This window comes from Strix aluco, chromosome 36 (genome assembly GCF_031877795.1).
Source record: "Strix aluco isolate bStrAlu1 chromosome 36, bStrAlu1.hap1, whole genome shotgun sequence".
In the NCBI taxonomy this organism is placed as follows: Eukaryota; Metazoa; Chordata; class Aves; order Strigiformes; family Strigidae; genus Strix; species Strix aluco.
The window spans coordinates 1326201-1342636 of record NC_133966.1 but is presented as its reverse complement, the minus strand read 5'-3'; positions in this window follow the sequence as shown (position 1 = coordinate 1342636).

Here is a 16436-nt window from a genome sequence, read left to right as displayed (position 1 = left end):
GCATCTGGGAGCCAGCAGCGTGATGGGGGCGTGAGCCAGCGCTGCCCTGCCGTGTGTCAGGCACAGTGTTTTCAGCAAGGGCAGAGGAGAGTTAATGCCACTGACGAGAGCACAGCTCGTCTGACGTGGTGGCCCTGCTGGTCCTTCACGTACCGGAAAGATGAACTGTCCCTGGAAGAACTGGCGAGGAGAGCTGCGGGGATCGCTGGGACGTGGGAGATGGACACGCGTGCTGACGTCAGGAGTGCGGGATTTGCTTGGGCCAGAAAAGCAAGTGGGAGAAGAGTGGGGTGACTGCTGTAAATGCAGAAGAGGGAAATAACACTTAGGGAGAACAGTTACTAAGACTGAAGGGTGTGGGCACCAGAAAAAATGTGTAATGCCTGGCCCTGAGTAACTTTAAGCTGCAAACTGGAAGAAAACTCTTTAATGCTTAGAAGATTTGGGTTCTGCAAGAGCCTTCCAAGGGAAATAAAGAAAGGAGGAAGCAACCAGACAACCCCTGACTGCTCACTATGGAGCTCAGTCACCTTTTGATGGGCCTGGAGATCTCTTCCAGTCTCTCCTTCCTCCAAATTAACTGCCTCTGCGGGCATTGCCTTTCAAGATACGTGTTCCCTCTTCACTTTTTAATTGCTCTGACGTCTTCTTGTTTGAAACACTGAACTGTTGCTGATCAAGTATTTTGATGGCAAGAAGCGCTATGCTGACAGGATCGTTTCACTTGTGAGTTGTGCTTAGGTACCAATTCACATAATGTGGTTTCATATAGCAAGAATTACACTTTTTAACCAGTTAACGAGCACGGGAAGGACTTTAGCATGTTTGAACTCCTCTCCCGTTACCGCTGGCGTTGATGCAGATCCCTTGTGTGCAGAGTTCTGCTGTGGAGAGCCTGGGGTGAGGATCCCCGTTACACGGTACCGGTCTGAGGGGTTCATCTCGGATGTTAAAACAATTGCGCTTAGCATCAGTTTGGGTTAGAAAAAAGTTTAAAGGCTTCTGAATTCAATGTTTACACACCCTAGGGTCCTACAGTGGCAAACTAAGATTGCTGTCTTTGGGTTGTTTCAGCAGTGCAGGATTTGGCCATTTCCTCTATAAGAAAACCCAGTAACTGTCCATCTAAAACTCTGCCATGTAATTCAGGGTAGGACTGAATGCTGTCAATGTAAATCTTATAGGAAGAACTACCTCTAGAAGTGTTACTTCCTTCTGCAAATTAAAATAAAGAATAGCTCTTACCATTTTGAAAAAAAAACCCCCAACCAAACAAACAAAAAACAAAAAAACCCAAGAAGAACTTGTTCACAAGAGCAGAAGCCAAAGCATTTGGATAGAGCGGACATGTTCTTGCTACCAGCATTGCCCAGGAAACCCCACCATGAAATCCCAGCAGGTTGCAGTAAATGCCATGACCTAGAGCGGACACACTGGAGTTAGCCTGCAGTCTTCCAACACCCAAGGATATCCCTTCAAATTTGCAGCACCAACTTCACAATCTATAGAATACTCAGTACACTTCAGCCTCCAAGGCAGTTGTTATTGCAGTGCGATGAGGCCAAAACTGTTGGTCCTTAACAGTGATGAGAAGAAGAATCATTACCACACCACTCCCCAAAATACTGCTACTCTGAAATTTGCCTACACTGCTACAGCTACTGCTTCACTCCAACTTCCCTTAAGACAAAATTTCTGCCATTCTTCTAGTACCTGCTCTAGCCACATGCACAAACAATACTTTCTTATTCCTTATGGATCAAGCTTTTATACTTCACTTGGCTTTTTTACCATCTGTAGTCAGGTTCCTGATAAGCAATAAAGCACCTTGTCTTGCAGGCACTCCCCTCTTCTCCCCACTCTACCCCCATTAAAAAACACACCCACTCTACCCCATGGACACACCTTGAATCTAAACTAAAAAACTGGCTTTTGCTTGAAAACTGTCATTTAAATGGCTCTCCATGGCTGAAGTACTTCTAATGGTCTTATCTTTTCAGCATGAGGTGCCTCTGAAAAGCTTAAAGATTACAAACAACCACCTTACTCACGTTTTGCCCACAGTTTAAGCGCACGGAGCGTGAGCCAGAAGTTCTCCTCACTTGGCACTAGATGTAGCATTTCATCGGTAACTCTAAGAGAAAAGTTGAAGGACAGAAGTTCCTAGTAACAGGTACAGGTCTGGTTTATGCTACGCTGGATGAATAGCTTACAGTTTATCGTTCAAATCTATGAAAACAAGTTTGGATTACTCGCTTTGTAGTGCGTTAAAAATTACAGATTACACATAACATTCCGCATCCCTACAGGTAACTGGTGCCCTCAACAGCTTTGTCATAGTTTATAGACTACCGCCAACCATTTTTAATAAGGCCTTTCTAGAGGATTCCGACAGCCAGGTTTCTTCAACAGCCAGGAACAATTAAACCAGTCACTGTTAAACAGCGAGCAAGTTAGGCTTTGGGTATTTTAAATATCTTCCTTTTTTTAATGAACTACCACACATTCTCCTCTATCAAGTGCTCCACCTATTCATCTGAAGCAGTCTCTGTGGCAACGTGGAACAGTGCACACACCCTGATCCAAGAAACATGAAATACAGGTCTATCTAAACACACAGCTCCTTGAAACATCTAAATTTACACCCACTTGCCACCTCCTCGGATCTCAAGTACACAGGAGATCAGCTTATGCATCTCGTACAGAAACTGGAGTTGTGTCACGTGCATTCTAGACCAACTTCAGTAACACTTTCTTCTTAAAGATGTGTAAATACGCTCACCATTTAAGCTTCATACACACCTCCTATCCAGGCTTCTCAGCTGCCAGTCATCTCCGAGATCAAGCTATTCAGAAACAGTTTGCACAGACGGTCTTGCAAACACCAGATCAATCTTAAGAGGAAAAAAAGTGCCAACCGTGAGTTAGAATGCTGCACTGTTTGTGAACAGCACACCGGTGGGGGACAGTTAGTCAAGTCTAAAAAGAGTGGTTAACATTTGTATTTAGAACTATGTGACTATAGATACATCTCCCAAGAGATTTATTTGCCAAAAAACTCAAGAAAATTGCTAGAAGTTCCATATTTTATTTATAAAACCCTTCATTTACCCCCTTTCTTTTTAAGAGAACTTTACAAAACCCCCTTTCCTTTTAAGCTAGGGAAAGGAAGGGGGTTTTAAGTTGAAAAAGATTACTCTAAACTTAGAATTTCCATTAAAAGGGAAGTTAAAATTAATTATAGAATTAAGACGTAAGTTCAGTCACCTCAGCTGTACTTCAGCAAGGGAGAGAGCATCTTCTCTATGCAGTAAGCCCTTTTGATCCTGAAGCGTCTGGTTCATAGCACAGTCTGAGGCAAGAAAGTTATTCTGTGAATGTCTGCACCAGACAAAGGCCACAAGAAGGTCACGGAACAAGTGACTTCATGAGAGTGGTACCAAGCAGTGACTTGCTTAGGTACTACAGCACGCAGGTCTCCAGTCACCGTATAAGACGCAGTCAAGATACAAGGATTCCTGCAGCTGACAAACCCAGGCAGGAGTCTCGTGAGTACTTTTACTTGCCATTTTCCAGATTGCTTGTCTCACGATCACTTCATTTTTGATTTGCAACAAAGCATTTAGTCTGCTGACACGATTCACACCGTCAACTACCCCATACGCATCCCTCTGTAGAAAGCCAGCTTGTCAGAGCTGGGAGGAGTCAGCAAGGGCACTGCCTCTGCTCCCACTCTGCACAGTCCCTGGCAGATAAGTGCCGTTCCAGCAGGCTCCCCCGCTCTAAGCACAGGGCAGAAAGGGTTGTCTCTGATGCCCCCCCACCTGCCAAGCTTCCTGGGGGCTTATTTTCCTATCAGCTCCCATTTGACTGCAGCCTCTTCTCCTGGGATCGGCTGCGGTCAGGCCATTTAATTACAGTTTCCTAAATACACTCTGAGGTACCAATAACCTTGTAAAACAGCATGGTCACAGCTCCCTGGAGAAGTTCTCCTGTTCCAAAGCAAGAAAAAAAGCAAAACGCTTACCTCAAAGCCATCAAACTCAAACTTGACAACTGGTACAGACGCATCTTCCGCTGCCTGTAAAGGAGCAGATAACTGTGTAAGAAAATATTTTTTGCTACTTTCATGTTCTTCTTAAACTGTGATAAACTACAGAATTTACACTGCTAAACTACTTAGTATAATGACCGAGTTGCTTCCAAACCAAAAATAAATGTTAGTAAGTTACAAGCAGTATGGCACTAGTACGGTCTAATACCGGCTTTAGAAAGTTCCTTAGCCAAGAGATTCAGAGGCTGATCCTGTGCTGTAATGAACCAGCCGTGCACAACGAGCCGTCAGTGTCAGTGCTGGTAAGGCACTTCCCTTGGCCGTGAGGAAGAAAAGTCAGAGATTTCGGTAGCTATCTTACCACTGGTTAACATCCAGAGAAATCGAAAAAGTTCTGTCCACATCCGACAGCATGCACTAGCCTCCCTTATTTTGATTTTCTACCGTGCCTGAGGGGCTGTCAGATACCTTATGGGACAGTTTTCAGTGCTGCAGACCCCTTGTCAGAACTGTGCCGCAGCCCACTGAGAGTCTGTTCTCAGGGGACAGTCATCCCAGCAAAGGCTCATTCGCTGGGCACATGAAGTCTGTCCAAATGTCTGCACGAGGAAGACCAGGCTAAGAGCAACACTTCTCAGGAGCTCAGTGTCACAGGCGAGGTGCGCAATACATCACCCGGGGGTGATTTTACAAAGCAGTTTGCACGTTCACAGCGCAGCCCCTACTCACTTGATGTCAAGCTGACAGCGTGCGTCCCTTCCGCAACGTCTGGGGCTGAGTGGCCAGAGAGGAACAGGACCAGGGCAGAATGAACTAGAGGTTCTAAAGTGCATCCAGAGGGACACCACGGCAAAGGCGCTGACAGAAGCCTTTCCACATCACCTTCAACTGCCTTAGCTTTCAGGCTGCCCCTTCCTCTTCCTGCCCCTTACTAGACCTAAGATTAAGGCAAGGCTCCTAGGGACAACCTTGTTTTCTGATACAGCTGACACATTCTGAAACCACGGGCAGGGGAGAAGTGTACTGATACAAGGAAATGATCACCTGCTTTGCACCTTATTTACTTATAGCAACTTATAGCAACTTATAATGATTTCTGAATATTGCTTGATAATCCTGCTTGCCCTTTACCCCCCAAGACCCCAAATATCTCCCCAGGACCCTACCAGCCCACCCCCAGGACTCCCCTAAGCCCCATTAGCCCCCCCCCAGGAGACGCCCAGTACCCCAATAACACTCCCCAACAACCAAGACCCTCCCCCAGACCCCAATGCCTCCCCCAAGACACCCCCAGGACCCCAATACCTCCCCCAGAACCCCCTCCAGGATGTCCCCAATCCCCCCACCTCAGACACCAATATCTCCCTCAAGACCCCCCCCCCCCCCGAGGACCCCAATAACCCTCCCAAACCCCTCCAGGACACCCCCCACCCCGACTCCATTACATTCCCTCTAGGAAACAAATACACCCCCCAGGACCCCAATAACCCCCACAACTCCCACAGAACCCCAATAACACCCCCCCAATAATCCCCCCGGGTCCCCAATCCCCCCTCACGGCACAGGCAGGAGTGTGGGCAGGTGCTGGGCGGGACAACGTGCTGGAGCCCCCCCGGGGGTCCCTCTGGCCCCCACAGGGCCTACTTCCTGCCGACAGTCTGCCAGGGCTCCATGGTCTGCAGTGAGGTGGCCTAGGCAGGAGGTCCTCCAGCTCTCTGTGGTCTGCACTGAGGGATGATCCACGCAGAGATTTGGTTCACCCAGCAAGTGGGAATTCCTCCTTTTAAAACACTCGCTTTGTTCTGGATGGCTGAAGGAATTTTTCTCCTGCAAAGGTGGCACCAGCCCCAGCACCAGCACCAGTGGTGGTGTCCCCGGCCTAGCAGTGGGTGAGCGCAGGGGCTGGGGCCGATTTCCCTGGAGGGGGTGGTGGGATCGCCGGGGAAGGGAAAGCTTTGGTCTAAAAACCCAAACTGTTTCATGGTTCTGAATTGTGGATTTGTTGTCACAGTTGGGGCTGTTCAGACGTTCTGATGTGTGACTGTGCTTGTCCTTTTACCTTGAACTTGGTGGGTTTTGCTGTCTGTAAGGGTCTGTTGTGTCTGCGGGGTTTATCTGTCAGGTTACCCCAGGGAAAGTGAATTTTAGCCCTTTATTTTTACTTCAAGTGTGAAAGCAGTGATGCATTTAATATTTTCTGCTCTCTGTGGTGATTTGGGCTGGGTGGGTTCAGTCTGATGAAACCCCTCAGAGTGGTGCTTCAGAGGGTGCCAGTCACCAGAGCCAAGAGGTGCTGATCAGAAACCGGCATTAAGCCCGAGGGCGAGAGCTGGCCCAGGCGGGCTCTTGCCTTCGGGCTCTGGGACAGTTTTTCCCAGCTCGGAGGTGCTGGGAGAGATGTGGGGGGTGAGCAGGGGGGTGTGCTGGAGCCCAGCCCCTTTGCAGAGCCCTGCTGCTCCTCTGGCTTTCTGGACAAAGTTCAGTTTCTGTGCTGAGCTTCTAATTTGCACCTTTGCCAAAAGACAAATCCTGTTTGTTTCAAGCTGCAACGACCTGCTCCGCTTTCAGAAAAGTATCTCTTGACATCTGCAGGCAGAGCAGAAGTCTCACACAATGAAGGTACAAGAAGTGACTGAAAAGCAATTAAAGGACAAGTTTCTGTGTGCTGGGATCCTGGGAGTGCTTCTGGTTGGGAAATCCGGCAGCACCACTTGCTCTGAGCCTGCAAACAGCCGGCAGAGCTCCTGCCGTGGGTGGCACTGCTTCAGCCTCCCCCGTCAGCTGCTGCTTCACCTCCACCTCTCTGCTCTGCACCAGCTCTGCAGAAAATAGTCGCTTTTCACTGCCTGTGGCTGTGGATTGCTGTAAATGTGATGTAACCCGTTGCCACTTTGTTTCTTTGCAAGCTTGTCCCGCCCGATGTGCTGTCAGTCTGCAGATCGTCACCTCGTTCCTAGGTCAGTGTTGGGGCTTCTCCTGGGGTCTCCTGTGCATCTTCTTAAATGTTGACAAAATGCCCGTGTGGAAATAGAATTAATCATCAGAATAATTGATAAGGATGAATTCATCAAGATTTAAACAAAATAATCTGTCCAGAATACCTGTGTAGTTCATCTTGCCTGTTTTTTCTTCCTGTCACCTTCAAGCTCCTGTTCAGTTCTGCTGTGCCCTGCATCTCTGCTCGTTCTCATCCCCATTTCATGTAGCCAGGCAGACCGACTTCCTCCTCCTCCTTTTCCCTGGTTTTGTCCCTGTGAAATCTCTTTTCTGTAACTGCCTGGTCTTTGTGGAAACACATTTAAAAACTGCTCTCGCAGGTTCCCCCCTTTCAGGAGGTGCCTGTGGCTGCAGGGATGCCGTGTGAAGCAGGTGGGACAGCGCTGACCCGACCAGTCCGAGAGGATCCTGACAGCACGGCTGGGCTGCAGATGTGGCTGCAGGTACTGCGGGGAGATGCTGGGTGTCTGGGTGGGCTGACCTGGCTGGTTTGGTGGTTTTGAGGGCGCTGTACTCTCTGCGCCAGCTGCTGATAAGGTGTTTTCTGTGGGCAGGGCTGGTGGCCCATCAGTCTGTGTTCTCAGAGATGAGCCCACAGGAGTCCCTCGCTGGGGCTTGGCTGCAGAGAGCTCTGTGGTGTCTTGACAGTGTTTGACATTTCCCAGACAATGCTTAAACCTGCCAGTTGACTCTATTTAACACTCTCCTCTGTAAGAGCCTTCCAGCAGGGATGCCTATCAACTCTGGCTTTCCCTTCAAAGAACTGTTCTGAACTGATTGGACAGTGTCTCCTGTCACTAGACAGCAGTCCCTCTGGCTGATTGTAAACAAATGGTGCTGATGGGCTCTGAAGGAAGGTTCATTGGTCCTGTCCAGAGGAAGGTTTAAATCTTTTTGAAAAGTGTTTTCTAACATTGCTGAACTGTGTTAGCAAAACAAATTTGCTTGTCCTGGCCACTCCGCTAACTGCTTTCAGGGGCACATTCTCTTTCCACTGAAGTCTACTGTAGTGTTCCAGGCATCAAGATTTAACTTTCAGTGTTTCCAACACTTGTCCGTTGTCAAAGAGAAACATCTGAGAACTGTGTTTCCTCCTCAGTGTCTACTCTGACATCTAAAAGAGTGAACACAACTCGAGGTATTTGCTGGATAGCTGCCAACGTATCAGAGGTGCATAAACTCAGTCCCAAACTTAATTCTTAATATAAATCAAAATCATTTGTATATTACAGCAGTTATGAAGTAGAAATTCAACCCTCAGAGCAGAGGTGGGTTTTATTTCTCTGTCGCTGAAGCTGAAGTTGGGAGGCAGTGAGAAACAAGGGAACTTTGTGAACACAGGATATCCAACCATATTGAGTAATTAGGCAATCAGATTATTCCTTACATTTCCTTGGCCCAGTGCAGGTGTCTCTTGGAATGCCTCTAGAATGATCCAAAAGGGTAGTATCCCAGAAGAACAAGCACAGGACAATCCTCAAGAATTTTTTTCTTTACAGACTGACCATCAATTTGAGTGTACTGACATTCCAGAAACATTGGTTATTGTCTAGCTGATTTCCAGTGATGTATTTCTATAAGAAATGTGTAATTCAGGGTTTTTATAAAACTGAAATATATTTTAAAAATAGGGTTTCTTAATAAAACACACACTTATTTTAGTTGAATTATATAATTGACTTCTTTAAATATAATCACTGGAATATTAAGCCATGATTGAAAAATCCAAAGCCCTGCCGGTAACACCAGTTCAGGGCCAAAGCAAGCGCACAGACCCAGATTTGCTGGTGGCCTGGACAGGCTGCAAGGCACTCGGGAAAGCCAGCAAGAGGATTCCCTTCCACCACCTTCTGTGTGCCTGCAAAGGACAAGTGTTTGGATTGTTTTGCTGGATGTGGCAAGAATGCTTGTTCAGGGCCAAAGCGCGCGCAGAGCCCCAGGTTTGCTGTTGGGCTGGAGAGGCTGCAAAGCGCTCAGGAAAGCCAGGCGGAGAATACCCTACTCTCACGGACACAGGATTTCTTAAAACAAGCCCATTTATTGGATTTTGAGATGCAGAGGCTATACGGAGATGCAGAGGCTGCGTGGGAAGCGGGGACCTGGCTTCTGTTCGGCTCGTCACGGGGCAGAGGAGGAAGCACAGCACGTACTCCGGCAGGTGCTCCCCGGGGATGCAGGAGTGCCTCGCTGGCGGATCCCCCACAGTGCCCAGCTCTGGTGGAAGACGTGCCCGAGGGGTGGTCTCAGGGGCACCAGCAGCAGGCGGTTGGTGATGTTGTTCTTGGGGGTGCTCAGGTGTTCGTAGGTGCTGCCCCATCCCTAGGCTGGATGCATCCCTGTCAGAAAGGACTTCTTGGGAAGGGCTTGGCAGATGCAGCGGGGGTCCCCACTCGAGGGTTGGCTTGACCCAAGGTGTCATTGGGGTCTGCTTTGCCCTCCCAGTCATCGTCCTCTCCCTCCTCCTCAGCATCGCTGGAGCTTCCCCGCTGGCTGCCGCTGTCACAGTCAGCGCTCCTCCGCCTGCGCAGCCAGTAGAGCTCAAGGAGCAGGAGCAGGGTTTCGGCAGAGGCCCAAAACCACCAGTGCTGGCAGACAGCAAGGCGCACGCCTTCCGAAGTGAGGCCGCGTGACTCCTGGCTCCTCTGCTCCATCTGCTCCAATGAAATTCCTAGGAAAGCCACCAGTTTGCAGTCCAGGTTAACGTCTCCCCGTGTACCCACAGGAGATAAACAAAAGAGGAGGTGAATACAATTTCTCTCCCATATCTCCTCCCAAGAGCTTTGAGGGAACGGTTACACTCAGAACAGGGAGACACAGAAAACCCAGGCACTAGACCTCTTCAGGTTCTGGCCTCCTCACGGCTGTCAGGAGGTGAAGGGTGTCACTGCAGAGAAGCTTCAGTGAAAGAGACACCTGCTCCTCAGCTACTGCTGCCAAATTGTAACTCTCAGTCAACTGTAATCTCTGCCGTAGCTGAGCTAGTACCCTACATAGAGAACTCCTCTCCCTGCTAATCCCTGGAATCATCCCATCCACCTGGAGAGGGCAGTGGAGATCCTCCTGATTCCTCTAGCCAGCCTGCTCCTCCATTAAGGACATGTAAAGCAGTTACCTGGAAAAGGAACGCCTGCGCTCCTTTGGAGTCTTTTTAGATTCCATCCGCTCCTGAACCGTGTGTAAACTCATCGAGTCTGGACTTTTTCTTTTCCCTGTTAAGATAAGTTTGACCTTTATTACAATTACAGCTTGACCTTTATCACAAAAAGACACCAAGAAACAAAACATGGCCAGTATGAGAAAATGCAGACTGCTTGCAGATGCAAAGGTGGACATGCTATTTAAGCAAAACCAGTTTAGAATTCCTACAAGTCTTAGGGAAAGTTTTAGGATGACATTTGTCTTGTTTTAGTTTTGCATGTTTGCCGTCTGCACCCAGAAAGTCTATTGGAGCAAACACTCTGTCATTTTTGCGGATGTCAGATGCACTCGAGTGTAACTGCCGTCCGACAGGCCATCGAAACACAAACATGAAAACCAGCCCAACTTCATTGAGCCAAACCCCCACTCTTCTTTAAGTCTCGTTGTGCTCTGTCAAACTCCTCCCTAGACAAGGGAGGCCAAAGGCATCCTGCTTGTGTCAGAAATCACAGCAGGACCAGGGGAGCGACGGTCCCCCTGCCCTCGGCTCTGGTGAGGCCGCTCCTCGAATACCGTGTTCAGTTTTGGGCCCCTCACTACAAGTCAGACACTGAGGGGCTGGAGCGCGTCCAGAGAAGGGCAACGGAGGTGGTGAAGGGTCTAGAGAGCAAGTCCTGTGAGGAGCGGCTGAGGGAACTGGGGGTGTTTAGCCTGGAGAGAAGGAGGCTGCGGGGAGACCTCATCACCCTCTACAACTACCCAAAAGGACGTTGTAGCAAGGTGGGTGTTGGTCTCTTTTCCCCAGTAACAAGCGATAGGAGGAGAAGCAGCGGCCTCCAGTTGCACCAGGGGAGGTTTAGATCAGCTATTGGGGAACACTTCTCCACTGAAAGGGTTGTCAGCATTGGAACAGGCTGCCCAAGGAGGTGATTGTAATTATGATTGCCTCAGAAAGACTTCATTCTTCAGAGTCCTCTTTTCAATCATGTACTGGAGTTTTATTTTAAATAATCTTCCTGAGAGCACAGATCCCCTTTGTGAAGGCCAATTCAAATTAAGCCATTTAAAAATTAGTTACCACATGTATTCTCCACAACGATCTGTGCATACTTATTCCCTTATAAATCAGCTGTTGTGTCCGTTATGTGTTACGGCCTCGTTTAACAGGTTACAAGCAGCAATATATTGAATTTCTGTAGCATACTTACACTTCCCAGTCTGGTCTGCCACTTGCCGAGCGAATTTTGCCGGCTCTCACTGGATGACCTTTTGGCATGGGGAGAGAAAAAAAATCCCTTTCAGTTTACCTGAAGATAATTTTTTTAAGCGAAATTTGTAAGGTACAGTTACTTACCGGTTGTGGGTATTGATCGTCCTCGGTAGCCCAGAAGACTCGGCAATGCTGGCTGTCTCAGTCCAGGAACCAGATAGCCCTAGTGAATCAGTGCAAACAGTTGGAAAATAAGCTCGACTAAAATACGAAAATCACTGCATATGGTGGAAGAACACCTACCTTCTCCTCCCGCAAACCACGGATTGAGAGGGGGGAAGATTGAGGACGTCCCCTGGCAGCCACCAGCGCAGCAGGAGGGGTCAGAGCTGGTGGATGTGCTGGTGGCTGCTGCTGCTGCCGCCTCTGCTTATGGATCACCTGTGCATACCCAGTTCCATTTTTGAAGTTGTTCACAGCCTAGAGGCAGAAAAATATTTACAAAGAGGTGACATGAACCTTCAGCAGCTCAATGAACAAAAGCCTCCACAGAGTGGAATTACTTGTGTATTCCCGTAGATACTCTCCATCCTAAAATAAACCAACATACGGATATATTCAGATTAGATCTAAGGAAGAAATTCTTCCCTGTGAGGGTGGTGAGGCCCTGGCACAGGTTGCCCAGAGAAGCTGAGGCTGCCCCCTCCCTGGAAGGGTTCAAGGCCAGGTTGGACGGGGCTTTGGGCCACCTGGGCTAGTGGAAGGTGTCCCTGCCTGTGGCAGGGGGGTTGGACTGGATGGGCTTTAAGGTCCCTTCCAAGCCAAACCCTTCGGTGATACATGAACGCATCCCATTAAACACTGGTGTTAATGACTGGTAACTCAGACTATCTGTATGTAAAGCACTCCGGTGTTAACACTGAATTTGAAACTGAGGCAATCCTGTTGAACACAAGTGTGACCTGAATTTGCCAGATTGTCGCTCAAGAGTTGTCAGCTTCTGTAACAACAGGGAATGTATTTGCAAAGTAAATTTAGCCTTATTCCATTTAGCCTTGTTTAAGGAGGTGTACATTAATATTTTCTTCCCTTTCAGCTAACTGACTGACTAGACTTTTCTTACAAACAGTTTATCTAAAAGTCACTGCATTACCTGGCGTAGGCACTTGTTGGCAACTAAAGTGTCGGGAGAAACACCTGCCTGATGACATGTTGGGCATGTATGTTCCTCAGAGTCCAGTAATGCCGTTCTAATACCTGGGTATAATCAGAATCATCAAAATAGGTTTTAGCTAAACTAAGGACATTGTCTGGGTTCTAATCAATTATAAAGGCCTGTAGATGGTTAATGGGTGAATATGGTTCCGAACTGAGAGCATGAAGCTATAAATGTTCAGCAGTGTAAAAAATTTCTAGTATGCAGGAAATAGCTGCCCAGTTTTGCTATTTCACTATTGTAACGTTTGAAGATGTAGAGCAGGCCGTGCCTTGATGTTCTGACTAGTCTGTTCTCCACTGTCCAGCACAGTGAGAAGTCACCAACCTCAAGGCTCATGAATAAGACACATCTCCAAAAACCATTAGTAGGTTCAAGTTCTGACGGTTTTAACCAACTCTCCCGTGGAGAAGAATGTGGATTAAATGCCTAACGAGCCATTTGCTGCAGACCACAGTAAGTCACCAGCGTTGGCTCTGTAGTTTTGTATGAGAGAAAGGACTGTGCACAAACTCAATGCATTTGATAACTAACACTGTAATCAGCTGCAGCATTACGCACTCTTCTCGTACTCATCCTTCTGCATGGAAAGAGGATTTAACTAGGTGCATAAAAAGGGAAAAAAGCCTTCTGCCTTTGTTTTTTCCTTTCTACAAGAAGAGTCCTTTCCTACTCGGGGTACACTTAAGTATTAAACAGAGCTGGTAACAAAGGAATCTTATGATCTTTCTGCTGTCAGAAGATCAGGTGTGATGTTTTGAATTAGCAAACATGGCAGTAACACTTACATTCGTCACAGTAACTGTTTCTACAGCAGGGAATAATGACTGCATCAGCCATGATTTCTTTACAAATGGAACATAACAGCTCCTCCGGAATAGGATCGTCTGAGGAAAGGGAGGAAGAGGATGGCTCCTCTGGTAAAAAGGGAGGCTTTTCCTTCTTTCCTCTGGCATAAGCTTCCCTGGAGGGGGGATGGGGAAGGAAAAAGAAAAAAAGTCAAAGATGGATAAAGGAGAACTTCCCCAAGCTTTGGATTTTATCCAATGAAGACAGTAGGTGTCATTCTCACTCCACATTAGCCTTCAAAAATACAGACATTTAGTTTAAACTACTTTTCTATAGCCAGAGTGCTAGAAAAGGGAGGGGGGAACAATTTTCCTTCTGCAGAACTCTTCCATTCATTGGATCAACTAAGAAATTAGCTCAGACTAGAGAAATCATTTTCTGACAGCTAGACACCAGGTGAAATGAACCCCACCTCTCCTTTGCCAGAGGGTAAATGTCAATCGCAGGCTCAGGATAAAGTCAGTCTCTGTGTAATTGTGTTTTATAAATGGAAGAAGTCTATGTTACAGCTTCTGCAAAAGGAGAGCCATGACGGAAGAACAGAGCTGCTACCGAGTGCATTTTAAAACAGCCACTCTTGTCAGCACACAGCAGGATTTTCTTAGTTTACAGCAACAGGTAAACATCCCTCTGCTTCACACATGGGATCTGATAAATGTCAGAGGCAGAGGGAATCTCAGTCCAACAGCTGTTTGTTAAATTCGGCAAGAAGCCTTAGCAAGATAAAACAGAAGCAAAAGGAGCTTTCAAAAAGAATGACGCCACTGTAAACACGACTGAAATGTTTTGCAGAAATACGGATTCTTAGCATACCACAAGCTTAACCAGCGTTCAGGGCCCTGAGCAGCAGGACTGCCCTATTTTAATATTAGAAATCATCACAGGTTTTAAGGTTAAGATACAATGACAGTGCTTCTTGCCCCGTAATTACAGATGCTGGCCAGCTTGGTGGCATTGCCACTCAGACACTGACACGTGGCTTCTCTCCTTCACTTTTTGGTCAGACCAGCTAATTCCATACTCACGCATTAATAATTGGTATTGCATATCTTCCAGTCTTCGTCAGCATAGCGCCCTTGGTATTGGGATCTTCCACCTCCACCATGAAACTCCTGGGAATTCCTGTGCACTTTTTAAGTCTGGGAACAGACTGAAAATTACTGTCCTGTTAAGAAAAGAAATGCAGACATAGCTCATCTTAAGACCCACACTTAAAACGACATTTCAACCACGATTTTAAGCAGGAAAGGCCTTTAATCCTCTCCTTTTACCTAGCCTAAGCGTTGCTCGACCGAAATACTCTTTTTCCTAAATGAATATAGCCAGGATGCTCCAAAGGCTCGAGCAGTGTTCTGAACGCCGTCGACATTCTTTGGCTCAGCTTCAGGGTCCTTAAGGGTGAAATATCCCTCAGCTCCCCATCCCCTCAGAGGAGAGGCACAAACCCCCTCCTCCTCCAAAGCGCAGTTCAGAGGGAGAGCTTAATGCAGGGCTCTGGATCGGCCACTGGGGACACTGATATTCACCACCTACAGGTGAAGGTTGAATTCAGAGCTGATGCACGTACGTTCAGTGAGTAACGTTAAATGGCCTGAATACTCAACCAGAGACTTGTGTAATTATAACACGCAAATATTCAATAGATGGGGTCAAGAGAAACGGCATCTTTTTCTACAAAATACTAAAAACTGCAAACTGTCATTAAAAAGAGTTAAGATGAGAAAAATTTGCAGTAACATTGAAATATATAAAAATATACATTAAAGCTCATAGAGAAAGATCTATGGACATATACAAGGACTATGACCTCGAAGAAAGAAAATTTCCCATTGAAAATTCCAGCTTTCCCTGGAATTTTGAAGGGCTTTGCACCACTGCCATAGAACCTCTGTATTTCAGCCCAAGAGAAACAATTCCTAACAGGGGTATTCATGTAACTGCTGCGTAACTGCCAAGGTAAAACAAGTGAAAAACCAAGTGACACCAGAAGCCCCCCACAATCTTACCCCATTTGTCGGGCAGTTCTTTCTATAGTGCCCAGGTTTTCCACAGCGAAAGCAAGTATAGGATGGTGGAGGTGGACCCAAGGGTTTCTTCACGTAACTAAAAGGTTTTTGGGAAAAAAAGAAAATGGTATGTATGCGTCTCTCTTGTTCCAACAACCATCTCTACAACGTTTCCATAGTCTTCAAAGAACAGGTAGGACTTTGCCAACACTTACTTGATTGGATCGTACTGACGGCAAGACTGGATCATCATAGCTCGTATTTTATCTTCCTCGGAAGCGTTGGCTTCAGCCAGATTGCCGGTCTGTTTAACAGGTAATTATTGGACACGCACATTAGAAACACATTTAAGCTCCCCCAGCCAAAGACTCACCCAACCCTGTAAAAAGCAGCCCAGCAGTAGCTGAGGTTGCAGGAAAGCAGCTGCTTCTATGAGCCAGAGTTGTCCCAGAGATGTTCTGGGGAGCCCTTACGCCATCACATGGTGTCTCTGTGCCCGTTAACCTGCTTGGAAGGAGCATTCTTGGGCACTCAAAACCCGAGGCTCTGTTTGTACCTTACTTAAAGACTTGTGTAACCAATCCAAATGTCTTCCAAGCAGACTGAAGCTCTGCGTAGAAAAAATTACATTATCCAGTATTTTTAAATGGATTCCTGAGCTCCAGATTATTTGAAGGAGAAAATCTCCGCTGTACATTTAATGGAGACGTATGCAAGTATCAGTGTTTACACTTTGCAGCATTAAAAGGACACACAACTTAAGAGTCAGGGAAGTTGCTTTTGCTCACCGAAATTCAGCTTCAGACACAGAAGCATTAAGAGGAATCAAGCTTTTTATAATTCCTCAGCAAGACAAAAGATTCTTTCCAGCAGAAATTGGACCATGGTGTGCTGTAGGCAGCCCAAACTGCATGTCCCCTGCCTACTCACTTCTTCACGGTAAGTGATTTAACTACGGTCAGCACA